Source organism: Chelonia mydas, chromosome 12 (assembly GCF_015237465.2).
Source record: "Chelonia mydas isolate rCheMyd1 chromosome 12, rCheMyd1.pri.v2, whole genome shotgun sequence".
NCBI classification, from domain to species: domain Eukaryota; kingdom Metazoa; phylum Chordata; order Testudines; family Cheloniidae; genus Chelonia; species Chelonia mydas.
Genome location: NC_051252.2, coordinates 18,324,039 through 18,337,362, shown reverse-complemented (window position 1 = coordinate 18,337,362; position 13,324 = coordinate 18,324,039). Strand labels below are relative to the sequence as shown.

At 39.3% G+C, this 13,324-nt stretch overlaps 2 protein-coding genes across 5 annotated transcripts in view; one reads left to right on the top strand and one right to left on the bottom strand.

Annotated features, from left to right (window-relative positions):
* The window catches only part of LOC102947665 (borealin-2), a 208,130-nt gene extending 197,895 nt beyond the window's left edge, over positions 1–10,235 (top strand). The window contains exon 13 of the transcript XR_006285125.1: positions 6,977–10,235. The gene's annotated coding sequence lies outside the window, so the exon portion shown is untranslated. The remainder of the gene's footprint in view (positions 1–6,976) is intronic.
* Positions 1–13,324, bottom strand: part of ITFG1 (integrin alpha FG-GAP repeat containing 1) — a 208,605-nt gene that overhangs the window by 24,687 nt on the left and 170,594 nt on the right. The window lies entirely within an intron of this gene.

Genomic DNA, 13,324 nt, shown 5'->3' with positions numbered 1-13,324 from the left:
GGTTTAAATTAAACCTGTTCCCAATGAGTTAAGCTAAATCAAAAAAGCCACTCAAAGCAGGGTCGACATTGGGGACCAGCAATTTAATTATTGGTTTAAATTCACACCTTGTTTTATACCAATGCAACTTTGTTTAAACAAACCCTTACTGACACAAGCACACAAAGTTCCTATGGGTTAACTAAACCACTGTTAAAAAAAAAAAAATCACACCTTAAGTTAAACTGGTACAACTCTGAGGTAGATCAGGCCTGTGGAACAACAGGTTTAAAGGAACTTTCTTACCTGGAAAGAGGTACTGGCATATATGAAAGAGAGAGATAATTTTAAGGTCTCTTGCTGCTTTCTTTTCTAAATTATCTACCCTTTTTCTTCCTCTCCAGCTCCATCCCTTTCCCTCTGTTCTTGTTACTCTATTTTCTTCCCCTTCTGCTTCTCTTTTACTCACTATGTACTCTCTCGCTCTTTTCCTCAGTTCCATCTCCAAGTTTTACACACAATCTCTCTCCTCCTTCAAACTCTTCTCGCCTGTTCTTTTTTTTTTTTTGGTTCTTACTCCTATTCAATCTCTAGAATTCTCCTCCCATTTCTTTTGCTTAAATGAGGGATGGTGCCAGGCCTGCACTATCCACTTCTCTAAAAGCTAACCTGACCTTTTATGGGAATTGTCAGCCTCTCTAGATAGAATTTTCTGTAGTGCAATATAGCTGTGAAAATGCAGAGTGGCCAAAACCTGCTTTCAATGCACATTTAAGTCACTGTGCAGTGAGATACTCTGGATCAGCCAGAAAACTAAGGGAGAAGGGGGAAGCTCTTTACCAGAAACATCTGAATGATTAAAAACACAACAGCCACAAAAACAAACCAACTGAAACCTCAAGTTACCATGTATATTACGGATCTGTAATTACTTGTAAATTTGGAATCCTTTGTGGAAAGATTTCAGAGGCATCCGGCCATTGTGCAGCAGAAGTATGGACTGGTCTACACATAGTTTCTAAACAGATTTAGTTAAATTGGTACACAATGATTTAGTTATCATTGGAGACCCCTTGTACTGATACTATTAGTTTAGATTAGAGGGCCCTAAATTAATTTATGTTAAATGCACTCCAACGTTCTTGAACTCTGAGGATTTGGGGAATCTAATACTCAGCTCAGTGTCATCTTCTCACTAGCTAGGAGGTGTTAGCTGAGGAGCCTGAGCATCTTTCACCTCAGGGAGGAAGGATGGTCCACTGGTTAGGGTGCTACCATCTGACTGGGGAGACCTCAGTTCAAGTCCCTTCTTTGCCACAGGCTTCCTGTTTGATCTGGGGCAGTTACTTAGTCTCTCTGTGCTTCAGTTCCCTATCTAGAACAGGATTAATTCTCTACTCACAGGCATGTAGGGAGGATGAATACATTAAAGATAAGGCACTCAGATACAATCGTAATTGGTGCCATATAAGTACCTAAAATCAATTTAGCTTAATTAATTAAAAAAACCAATGTAGGCTAAATTGATTGAAGGTAAGTCCATAAAAGGGGTTTTCACTGATACAACTAATCATTCTATATAGTTTCACAATATTTTCTTTAAAACCTTATTTAGTTTCATCACTATTAAATTCTACAGGACTTTTCAGAAAGGAAACTGAGATACTGTAATACTAGGATATTTAGCATTTAAAGGAGAACTGTTAAAGGGGGATTTGGTTGAGATATTTAGGATTATGAGGAAACTGGAACTGAGCAGGCCCTCCTTTTCTTACTCTGTTCCATCACACAAAAAGAAAATTAATGTCAGTTAAAATTAATAAAAGGAAATACCACACACAATGTATAGTCAGCCTTAAGGTGGTTAGAGAATCAGATACTATAGCTGGGTTTTAAAAAATGCTGGATAATTTCATGGCTAATAACATTTGTCTTTATGCATGTTAAAATTAGGGAAATCAAATTTTTTGCTTCAGGGTGTAAATTGATCATTTGCAAAGATCAAGAAGGAATGTTTTCCTCTGCACAATCTTGAGGAAGTGGGTAGGTGCCTTATGATTTAATTTCTTTTGCTTTCCTTTAAGAGCATCAGACATTAGCCAATACTGGAACTAAGATACAGGACTTAATGGTTTAATGGTCTGATACAGTTTAGCTTGACCTTATTTTTTTAAGTCGCTGACAACTCTCCTGATTTAAAAAAAAATTACTTAAAATAAAAAGTATCTTATACAAGTTCGCAGCTTTCAAATATTTGATGTGTTGCATTTAAATCCTCTGTTGGATTTATATATTAGAGTCATAAAGGATTTGGTAGTCACTTATTACATTTTATTTGCATATTCTCATTTTTTGTGCTTAGAATTGCAAACTATTTGTTTGAAATGACAAATGTGTGTCTCAGTGATACGGCTGCAAGAACTTGAATCAAAGATTAAAAAGTAAATAAAGGGAAATTATTGAAAGCACTGTTTTAGTAAGCTGTTACAGCTTTTTGCAGTTCTGAGTCATTCCTAGAATGTGTTGCTTCTCCAATTAAAATATAAAAAGTTTTAATTAGATCTAAAAGCTGATATTTAATTAATTAATTTATTTAACTATTGCAATACTCCCACAGTATCTTTATATGGATTCCTCTAGCTCCATTTGCCCTATCCTAAACCCAGGCCACTCTCCATTCCAAAAGGTTATGAACATGCCACTCATCCTTCAGGCAAGAAGTTGGGGGTTAGAAACCTCCAGCTTTCATCCAGACCACACCACATGATCCATTGTCTACAGCCAAGCTCTACAATACAACTGCTTTTGCTCCAACCCCTCAGAGACAAATAGCTACAAGATCTCTATCAAGCGTTCTTACAAGTACAATACCCACCTGCTGAAGTGAAGAAACAGACTGACAGAGCCAGAAGAGTACCCAGAAATCACCTACTACAGGACAGGTCCAACAAAAAAAGTAACAGAATGCCACTAGCCATCACCTTCAGCCCCCAACTAAAACCTCTCCAGCGCATCATCAAGGATCTACAACCTATCCTGAAGGATGACCCAACACTCTCACAGATCTTGGGAAACACGCCAGTCCTTGCTTACAGACAGCCCCCCAACCTGAAGCAAATACTCACCAGCAACCACACTCCACACAACAAAAACACTAACCCAGGAACCTATCCTTGCAACAAAGCTCATTGCCAACTGTGTCCACATATCTATTCAAGGGACACCATCATAGGACCTAACCACATCAGCCACACCATCAGAGGCTCATTCACCTGCACATCTACCAATGTGATATATGCCATCATGTGCCAGCAATGCCCCTGTGCCATGTACATTGGCCAAACTGGACAGTCTCTACGTAAAAGAATAAATGGACACAAATCAGACGTGAAGAATTGTAACATTCAAAAACCAGTCGGAGAACACTTCGATCTCCCTGGTCACTTGATTACAAACCTAAAAGTCGCAATATTACAACAAAAGAACTTCAAAAACAGACTCCAACGAGAGACTGCTGAATTGGAATTAATTTGCAAACTGGAGGCCATTAAATTAGGCTTGAATAAAGACTGGGAGTGGATGGGTCACTACACAAAGTAAAACTATTTCTCCATGTTTATTTTCCCCCCCTACTGTTCCTCACACGTTCTTGTCAACTGCTGGCCCATCTTGATTATCATTACAAAAGGTTTTTTTTTCTCTCCTGCTGGTAATAGCTCACCTTAACTGATCACTCTTGTTATAGTATACATGGTAACACCTGCTGTTTCATGTTCTCTGTGTATATAAAATGGTCCTACTGTATTTTCCACTGTATGCATCTGATGAAGTGGGCTGTAGCCCACGAAAGCTTATGCTCAAATAAATTTGTTAGTCTCTAAGGTGCCACAAGTACTCCTGTTCTTTTTGCGGATACAGATTAACACGGCTGCTACTCTAAAACAGAGTTTCTGAGATAGACACTACTGCTGCTTCATGAATGAGCAAGCGATATGTAGAAAATGTCTGTCCTGTCCCTAGTACTGACTTCACCATACTTCTGAGATTTTGTTCAGCTTCATTACCTAGATCACTAGCACCTCTGCCAGAGATATCAAGCTGGCTATTCTTTATTACGTAAATTAGTACTACTGTGATTATGAAAGCAGTCGGGTGAAATTTCTTTGACTTATTAAATTTTCACAATAGTGAAAATTTCCTCTGTTGATTAAAGATGACATTTCAGATACAAAATCCACTAATTTACTTTCAGATAGTAAAACAAACAAACAATACAAAATACTCATTCTAATTTTACAATGCTATAGAAAGTAGCCTGAAAAGGTTACTCAGTCTGCAGATCCTTGGGCAAGAAGAACCACTAGTGCAATTAAATTGCTCTAAAGTTATAGGCCATCAATAAAAGTGACACAGGTTCATAGACTAGCAAAGAATAGTAAGACGGCAGAGTATACAAGTAGTAATAAAAATCTTCTGTTATGATTGTACAATATCATTTGTAAAAAATTGTTTGTAAATAACCTCCAGTACTGAGCATAAGCATCGTGTATTGTTGATATAATATCTTCTCCCCTGTTATCTGTTTTGAGGGGCCAATTACTTTTTTAAACTAATAGTATCAACAACCGCAAGCATTCAACAATCTTGAGTCAGGCCCCCAAAATCAAAAGACCACCTTAAAACATGAGATTGTAATTAAGTTTTTTGTTTTTCCTTTTATCTGCTTTTTGATTTTTTTCACCTGAGGGGGAAGCTGCCAAACCCCAATTTGTGTGTGATAATCTCAGGTTCTTAATTATTCCTTCAATGCACACACAAAAAAATAGGACTCTGTTTCACTTACCTTCTTATATCTACTGAAGCATGGGGAACTGCCTCGCTCATATGCACCTGGCCTGCTCTACCCCAAATGTACTGTTCCCCACCTACCCTCTTTCTTTCCCCTCTTTCTTCTCAGTCTAATACCCATCACATTCTCCTGCTCTGCCATATCATATTTCCCTGCATCCCCTTCAGTCTGTCTCTTGTTCCCCCTAAACTCATCTCAATCTGCCTCCTGCTTCCCATAGTCCTCATTCCTCAGTATCCTGTCTAGTTTCCTAACATCCACCTTTCCCTGTTGCCTCTTCAGTCTCACTGACAGCACCTCCACAGTCACTGACCCCAGTCTGGCTCTCACATGAGAACTAAAAAGGCCACTATTTTCTTTGAGGGCAGCAGGTTGCTTCAGTCTCATTTACAATACTGGGAGATGGTGGCCATCTTGGATAAAAACCTACACAACTTTGCAAACATCATTATGATCACCATAAAACAGCAAGCATGGGCAATACGGGAGCTAGGGCTGCCAGTTTTGATTGGACATATTGCTGGACATTTCATCTCATGACAATCTTTGATTAAAAATTCATCTTTAATTCCTGAAAACTCCAAGACAATCCTGGAGGGTTGGCAACCCTAACTGGACTAATTCTATTACTCAGATAATGGTCTAATCTCTTAAACAGAGCTTTTTAATTCTAATATCCTGAATTACAGGATTCCAGCTTAGGTTATTGTTTCAAAAGGCTTGGGAGGGGGAAAACACTTCAAGCAACATTACTTCAATTGGTCACCAAAATATAAGATTTTAAGAAATGACTACTGATTTGGGGTTCCTAATCACTCTCTCTGAAAATCAGGTCTCTTAAAAACATCGCAGCTTGGGTATCCAAAAATTGAGGCACTCAGTCACAAGTTATTTTTAAAATCTTGACTCTAATGTAGAAGGCAAACTCCTCTTCTACACAAACAGCAAGAGCACCTCCCCTTTCTATTAAATCTGAAGCGAGATCTTTCTGCTCTGTTCCCACTGTGGGGATGTTTAGTCTCTCTAAGCTTAATGGTCCTTGGCTGTGCCTCATGCTCAGCTGTAATGCCCGACAATTGGTTCCATTTTAAATGAAAAATGAAAAGAATAAATTAAAAAGGGACGACAGATTCATTGGTGTATCTTGCTATTCTGAGGGTTTTTTTGCTATTGGGGATTGGATCAGGATTTCAAATAGCTGTGTAGTCAACTCACACATTCTGCTCAATTGATGTTTCACTAAATAGGCTTACCTAAACTGTGATTGCACAATATCTGTACTCTGTAAACTGTAATTCCATTTATGTAAGTTCAACTAGGCTAGTTCAAAAATCTAATATCACACCTTATTAGTTCTGTTTAAAAGAACAATAGAAAATGTTGGTTTTAAATATAAATGCAATAGCCTTTCTTATACTAAGTTATACTGATTTCAATTAAGCAATGATGGACGGTGAGGTGTAGTTACCCTGAAATAATTACATTTCTTACCTAACCAACTACATACTTTCATATCTATTATGTCATAATCCACCTTTTTGTTTTAAGTCTATTAATATACATTCAGATTGACTGAAAACTTAGTATTACACTATCGTGTAGCTTTTGAACTAACTAAAATGTGAAAGTCACTATATTAAAGAATTGAAAATCAGTTGAATGCATGTTGGTAAATACAATATGGTATGACCATCTAACACAATCTCCTCTTCTAGATGCTATATTTTGCTCCTCATTTACAAAATAGTGCATTTGTCAAAGGCTGTGTTACATTTACCAAAATCCTAATTGACCAAAGATGTTTGTGTGAAGCAGTTTGTCAATACTACATATCCAAGCATTGCTGAGTTTTAAGAATTATCTTCATTTTCACTTGTTGACAAGACAGATGGCTTTTCTAGTAGCTATGATCCACCATGTAGAACACAGCATCAGATTGGTAGCCTGTAGGCCCAAACAGACTTCTATAATTCATAGATCACCATTTTGCTTTTACATTCAAGGCAGGACATTCAAGTTTGCTTTTTCTACATCTTGGACACACATAAATGAGTAAATATCTCAACTAGGGCTGTCAATCGCAGTTAACACCTGCGATTAACTGAAAACACAATTAATGTGTTAATTTATTTAATATGTTCATCACAGACCTCTGGACCAGGAGGGAGGCATCAGCTGCGAGGGACTTGACAGTGTCTGGTCAGGTGCAGTAACCCAAGCCACCACTGGAGGGCAGGAAGAGACGAGGACAGAGGAAGAAGTGGCTCTCATCCTGGCTGTGGCAGAGGCAGGGATCCTGACCCCCTCCTCCCCAGTGCTCTACTCCATTGTCCCTGGCCAGCCACTTCCTCCCGGGACTGCACCCCGCCCCTCCCATGTGCCATGCCCCATTGCCCCGGCCAGCCACTTGCGACTGGGACCAACTCCCCCCATTGCCCCTGGCCAGCCACTTGCGCCCAGGACCAACTCCCCCACTTGTGCCATTGGCTAACCACTCACTCCTGGGACTGACTCCCCCACCTGCGCCATGCCCCATTGCCTCCGGCCAGCCACTTACTCCTAGGACCAATCCCCCCACTGCACCATGTCTCATTGCCCCATGCCAGACACTTGCTCCCAGGACTGCCCCCCCCCACCTCCTGCACTATGCCCCATTGCCCCTGGCCAGCCACTCTCTCCTGCGACCACCCCCCACGCCATGCCATTGTCCACAACTGGGCCCTTGCTCCAGGGACCGACCCCTCCCCATGCCCTAATGTCCCCAGCCAGTCCTCGCTCTGGGGAATACCTCATAGAGAACAGGGGCCTGGCAAGCTCAGCCTCCATGCACCGGCCTCTTCTCCCCCACTGCATGCGGAGTCCTTAAGATATAATCCACCCCCCCTTGCAAACAAGGGCTCACTCTGCTGAAGGAACCCCACGTAGCTCAGTAAAAGTAGCATAATTGCACTGTTTAACAGTGTGATTAAAACTATGATTAATCGCGATTAATTTTTTCAATCGCTTGATAGCCCTAATCTCCACAGAACTGCAAATTACTCTGGAAAAGCATACTCAGATAGGGTGGAATAATGCAGATGGCTGCAGTAGGCCACATGCAATAGAAATAGAACAAAGCCAGTTCACACAATGGTGTCATAATTGCAGCTACAGGAGCCCCTTCCCCACCCCACCCTTATATGTTGAAATCCTAGTGTGTGGTTTACTACTCCATCTCCAGTGCTGCATGGTGCACAGCAGTGATTCTTAAAGTTTTCAGGGTAGTGAGCCATTCAAAGTTTAAAAAAAAAAATTCAAGACCCCCCTCACACTGACTATATAAGTCAGAGGAAAAAAGTATCAATGATAACAATAAGCCTATATAATTGATTTGTGTGTGTTTTTCAACAGGTAGACAAAAAACTTGACCTTGAAGGTTAAGGGTGTGCAGGGAGTGGGGGAGCAAGATTTTCCTTGCTTTAGATTTTAATATAATTTCCAGCCTCCCTGCTTGCCTTTCTTGACCCCTTTGGGAATTGTGACCCACTGACTGAAGAACACTTGTGTAGAGCATGAGCTGAGTTCAGAGTTATGCAGTAATGATAACCAGCTCTCTGGGGAATCAGGATGTGGTGACTCCCTTTGTTTCCACCCTGTCTGGAAAAAGTCACTGGTTCTCTTGTTCACCTGCTCTACAGCTAACTCCACCCAACCTCCTTCACAGACCCAAGCAATTCTGGAGGCAATTCCTTTCGCCCACCCTTTTGAGACCGAGTCTCTTCACTCAGGCTGGCATAGCAGACAATTTGGGGCAGGTGAGAAAGGTGAAGGGGGGAGAACACAAATCAATGTTTGAACATTTTCAACTTACAAATCTAATGTTTGCAGTATTGTGAACTCTCATAATATTTGGTGTTTTTCTTAAAGCAACAGCTTTCATTTAAAAAAAATGTTTAGGTCACATGATTGCTGAGAAGAACTGCAAAGTATATCCACTAAAGGCTTAAAAACTACAAAACTAAAGAATTAAAATGTATTTATTTTACAATCTTATAACTTTTTGAGGCATGACTTTTATGATTTCTTAGTATTTAAGGATGGTAGTATTGTATTTGATATCAGAAATTAGAATGAGCTTCCTAATCAAACTATAACACAAGTTTCTCTCTCGATAGAAACACAGCAAAACTCGTATTAAGTAACCATCCAAGAGACTAGTAAGAATTGTTTATCTAGTAGAGATGGATATTCAACAAACAAAATTGCACATGGTCCTTTCATTGCGGCTGCATAACTAGGGATAAGAAAGATATCACTTCACTTAAAAACACAGGTTAATGAAGAAAAAGCCACCCACAAAAACAGGCATAATATGGAAGCGTGATTCTCTATGTCCTCCAATTTAATATTCAGTTGTAAATTCAACTTATTCCACATTAACCCTCAGCCCCCTATTACAAACACACACACCATCACATTTAATGTGTTCTAAGGGAATACTGCAGTGTCATCAGATATCTATTAAAATATGGCATTACATTTCACTGTTGTCTAGTATGATTTGCAATGCACTGTTTGTGTTTAAGTATGTTAGTAAAATGGCTGCAACAAATTTGTATGCAGATCACAGTCCAAATACAATGATAAACATAAGGACCCAATGCAGCAGTAAAATAATAGAGGCAATCCAAGTTGTGCAAGCCCAGGAGGGCCACAGGTGCTGCCTCAACAACAGGTGAAAGATTAGTTTGCCATGAAAGGTTTAAAAAACTCCAACAAAAACATAAAAGCTTGGAGTTGTAAAGGTGTTCAGAAGATAGTGCTGAGCCTGGATAAAGGGCAAGGTACTGAAAAGTTACCTATGTATAAAGGGTAGGGGTGACCTCGTATGGGGAGATTTTGGCAAACCAGTAAAGTGCCTGAAACCACTATTGCTTATTGAGAAAAACAGTCATGTCAGCAGGCTGTAAATTGGCTATGCAGCAGCCTGAGATTAACCAAGGCAGGAGGGGAGGGGGGTTTGGGTGCCACAGAAAGGGCAACATGACCCCCGCATCCTTTCTGATAAAAATTGTGTTGAAATTGCCGATACATTGATTTTAGGGGCCTCAAGGCATCCAAACTCTGAAAAACCACACCTGGTTAATCCAGAAGGAAACCTCTTGCTTGACCTTTGAAACTGCTCGCTTAACAAGTTTTCTTTAAGTGACATGTCATTGTATTACTAATGTATAAATAAGGGAAAAAAGCTGGAGGTAGTGGAACTCTCTCTCTGGATGCATCTTGTGTTCCCCACCAGCAGGCAGGCTGTCGCTATGCCACTCGAGAGCCACACTCAGCTTTGGTAATTATAGACGGTTGGGGGTGTTTTATTAACTTGTTGCGGATGTGTGTAAGTGCTTGAGACTAAGTAAAGTTTAGCTTTAAGTGAAAGCACTTTTGTGTTGTCCTGTTTGTGCCAGCCATTTAGCGGTTGGACGGCCATGTCTCCCCTGATTTATTTCCTGACACCACCTGGCACAGACTAAAAGTTACCAAGAGCTTTGGATAGAAAGAACCCCGGGTAACAACCTCTTGTGCCCTTTTCTCATTGTCAGAGGGTCAACAGATAACAGAATTTAATGCTGATCAGTCATCTTTATGTGAATTCTTACCGTGCTTCCTCAGCAAAGTAGTACAGTATGGATGAGGAGAATCTATAGAGAAACTTTCTGCAGGGGTGTCAAGGTTCCTTCCCCACTCTGAACTCTAGGGTACAGATGTGGGGACCTGCATGAAAACCCCCTAAGCTTATTTTTACCAGCTTAGGTTAAAACTTCCCCAAGGTACAAACTACTTTACTTTTTGCCCTTGGACTTTATTGCTGCCACCACCAAGCGTCTAACAGGGAAAGAGTCCGCTTGGAAACGTCTTTTCCCCCAAAATCCTCCCAAACCCTACACCCCCTTTCCTGGGGAAGGCTTGATAAAAGTCCTCACCAATTTGCATAGGTGAATACAGACCCAAGCCCTTGGATCTTAAGAACAATGAAAAAGGTTCTTAAAAGAAGAATTTTAATTGAAGAAAAAGTAAAAGAATCACCTTTGTAAAATCAGGATGGTAAATACCGTACAGGGTAATCAGATTCAAAACACAGAGAATCCCTCTAGGCAAAACCTTAAGTTACAAAAAGACACTAAAACAGGAATATACATTCCATTCAGCACAGCTTATTTTATCAGCCATTTAAACAAAACAGAGTCTAACGCATATCTAGCTAGATTACTTACTAAGTTCTAAGACTCCATTCCTTTTCTGTTCCTGGCAAAAACATCACACAGACAGAGAGAGCCTTTGTTTCTCTCCCCCTCCAGCTTTGAAAGTATCTTGTCTCCTCATTGGTCATTTTGGTCAGGTGCCAGCGAGGTTATCCTAGCTTTTAAAAGGGTTTTTCCTCTGGCCAGCAGGGATTTTAAAGGTGTTTACCCTTCTCTTTATATTTATGACAAGGGGTAATTAGGAGCTTGACCAGCGATACAAGATAGGGACTGCCGCAGGTAGAGGATGCATGGTACATCATCATTCACAGGGAACTCTCTTAGGGATTCAGTTATTAATGGCAATATTGGACTAATCCTCTTTTTTTGTAGTCATGGAAAGTGGATGGACCAATTAAAACACAAACTTGTAGATTAAGCAGAAGCTTAGAAATTGATTCCTTTAGATTATAGGACTACATAAAATCAAAATAGGAAAAACCTATTAGATCACGGAGCTCATCCTTTCTCTGTGCAGGGATGCTATCTGAAGATATAAAGTGGATATCAATGGATTTGCAGGGCTCTACCTAAGGTACAGTGCACAACAGAGGGATAATTTAAGAATCTTTGTACAATTCATTAACGCATTTGTTCTGGTTAATCCATACCTGTTGATTCTTAATTTAAAAAGGACCTGACTTTATTCATGCTGTTCTGGAAACACAGGAACATCTGTTTTGGAGAAAATCACTTCTTTAAATAACTTAGTGTCTAAGGTGCCACAAGTACTCCTGTTCGTTTTGTGGATACAGACTAACACGGCTGCTACTCTGAAACCTGTCACTGATTATTAAATCAAATGCTTTAAAGAACCATATATCCCTGAAAAGAAGGCTAAAAGGATGAATACTGGGGTTTCTACTTTTTACATCTTGCATTAATGATATGCCAACATTTTAATCAGCAGCAGAACTGTTAAATATGCTGATGACACATATGCAAAAATATTAGAGTACAGCAATAATTTTTAGCAGTACTGGTTCTATCATCTTATCTGCTTTGTCTAATTAAATCACTAAGCAAACATGTATTTAAAAATAAAAACGTAGAGGAAAGGCAACTGTTTCATTCAGCTCAAACATTTTCTGAAACATCAAAGTTGACAATTAAACCTCTCAGCTAGAAGGCAGCTTGTTAAATAATCCTGACAGTTTAAAACAGTGCCCCCCCAAAGCAATATAAAAACTAAAGAAAAAGAAACTTCCATTCCCCCCTCAAAAATGAAATATTCGTAGAGGTTTTGTGTCATATTAACTAGTTTTAGCATGTCATGTATCAACTGAACCTGACCGTGTGCTCCTTGGGGCAGTAGTTTAGCTTGAATTACTCTGTAGAACACTGTGAAAACCAATGTATAAATAAGAATGCCTACACATTAGAACTATGACAATTATCAATAAGACGAATGTCACTAACGGTGTAGCATTTTGTTTTATTTTTAGAAACCTATTATTGCTACTAATTCTAATATGGCGAACAGAGGAAACATGCATCTGTGATCCAACCTAAGCCCTCCAAAAATTGATAGCACATTTTTTATGAGGAACATTTCAGATCCACTTTCAAACCTGCTTACAGTGGGGAAAACAAGATATTTGTTGAGTGAGGTGAGCTTTTCACCTTGAAGTTTAATGTTCTGAACGATTATGCTGCTATTGCTCCAAACGATTCACTCTGGCTCCAATGACAGGAAAGAATAACCATTACTTACCTTGTTGCACAGAAAACCAATTGCTTAAAAACCCCCAAACCACCTACATCCCCACCCCCTCAAAAAAATCCTGTATCCAGGCAATTTGCAAACTGAGTTTTCTTTGTAATTCTCTAGTAAAACATACTAATTTCCTGCCATGTAATTAAAATGTTTATTTTTATTATATAATAGCATTTTTAAAGAATAGGGTTTAAAAGTGTTAATGTGTCAATAATTCAGCTATCCACTCAATCAGTTAACTTTGGTATATAAAAAGAGAGATTATTACTTAGTTTACAGCAATTTTTATTTCAGTGCCTAAGTGACAATTTATTGAATGAATGCATTAAATTTAAAATGCTAATCAATGTTATCGTATGCCACATTCCATCTATGAGTAAAGAAGAGATAAAACAAAATTCCTTGATCATTTATACTTAATCACATGTTAACTGTTGAAAAGATGTGAGTGGGTGCTAAACATCTGAATCTGTTGCTTAGGTTTAACCTATAAAATGATTGCAT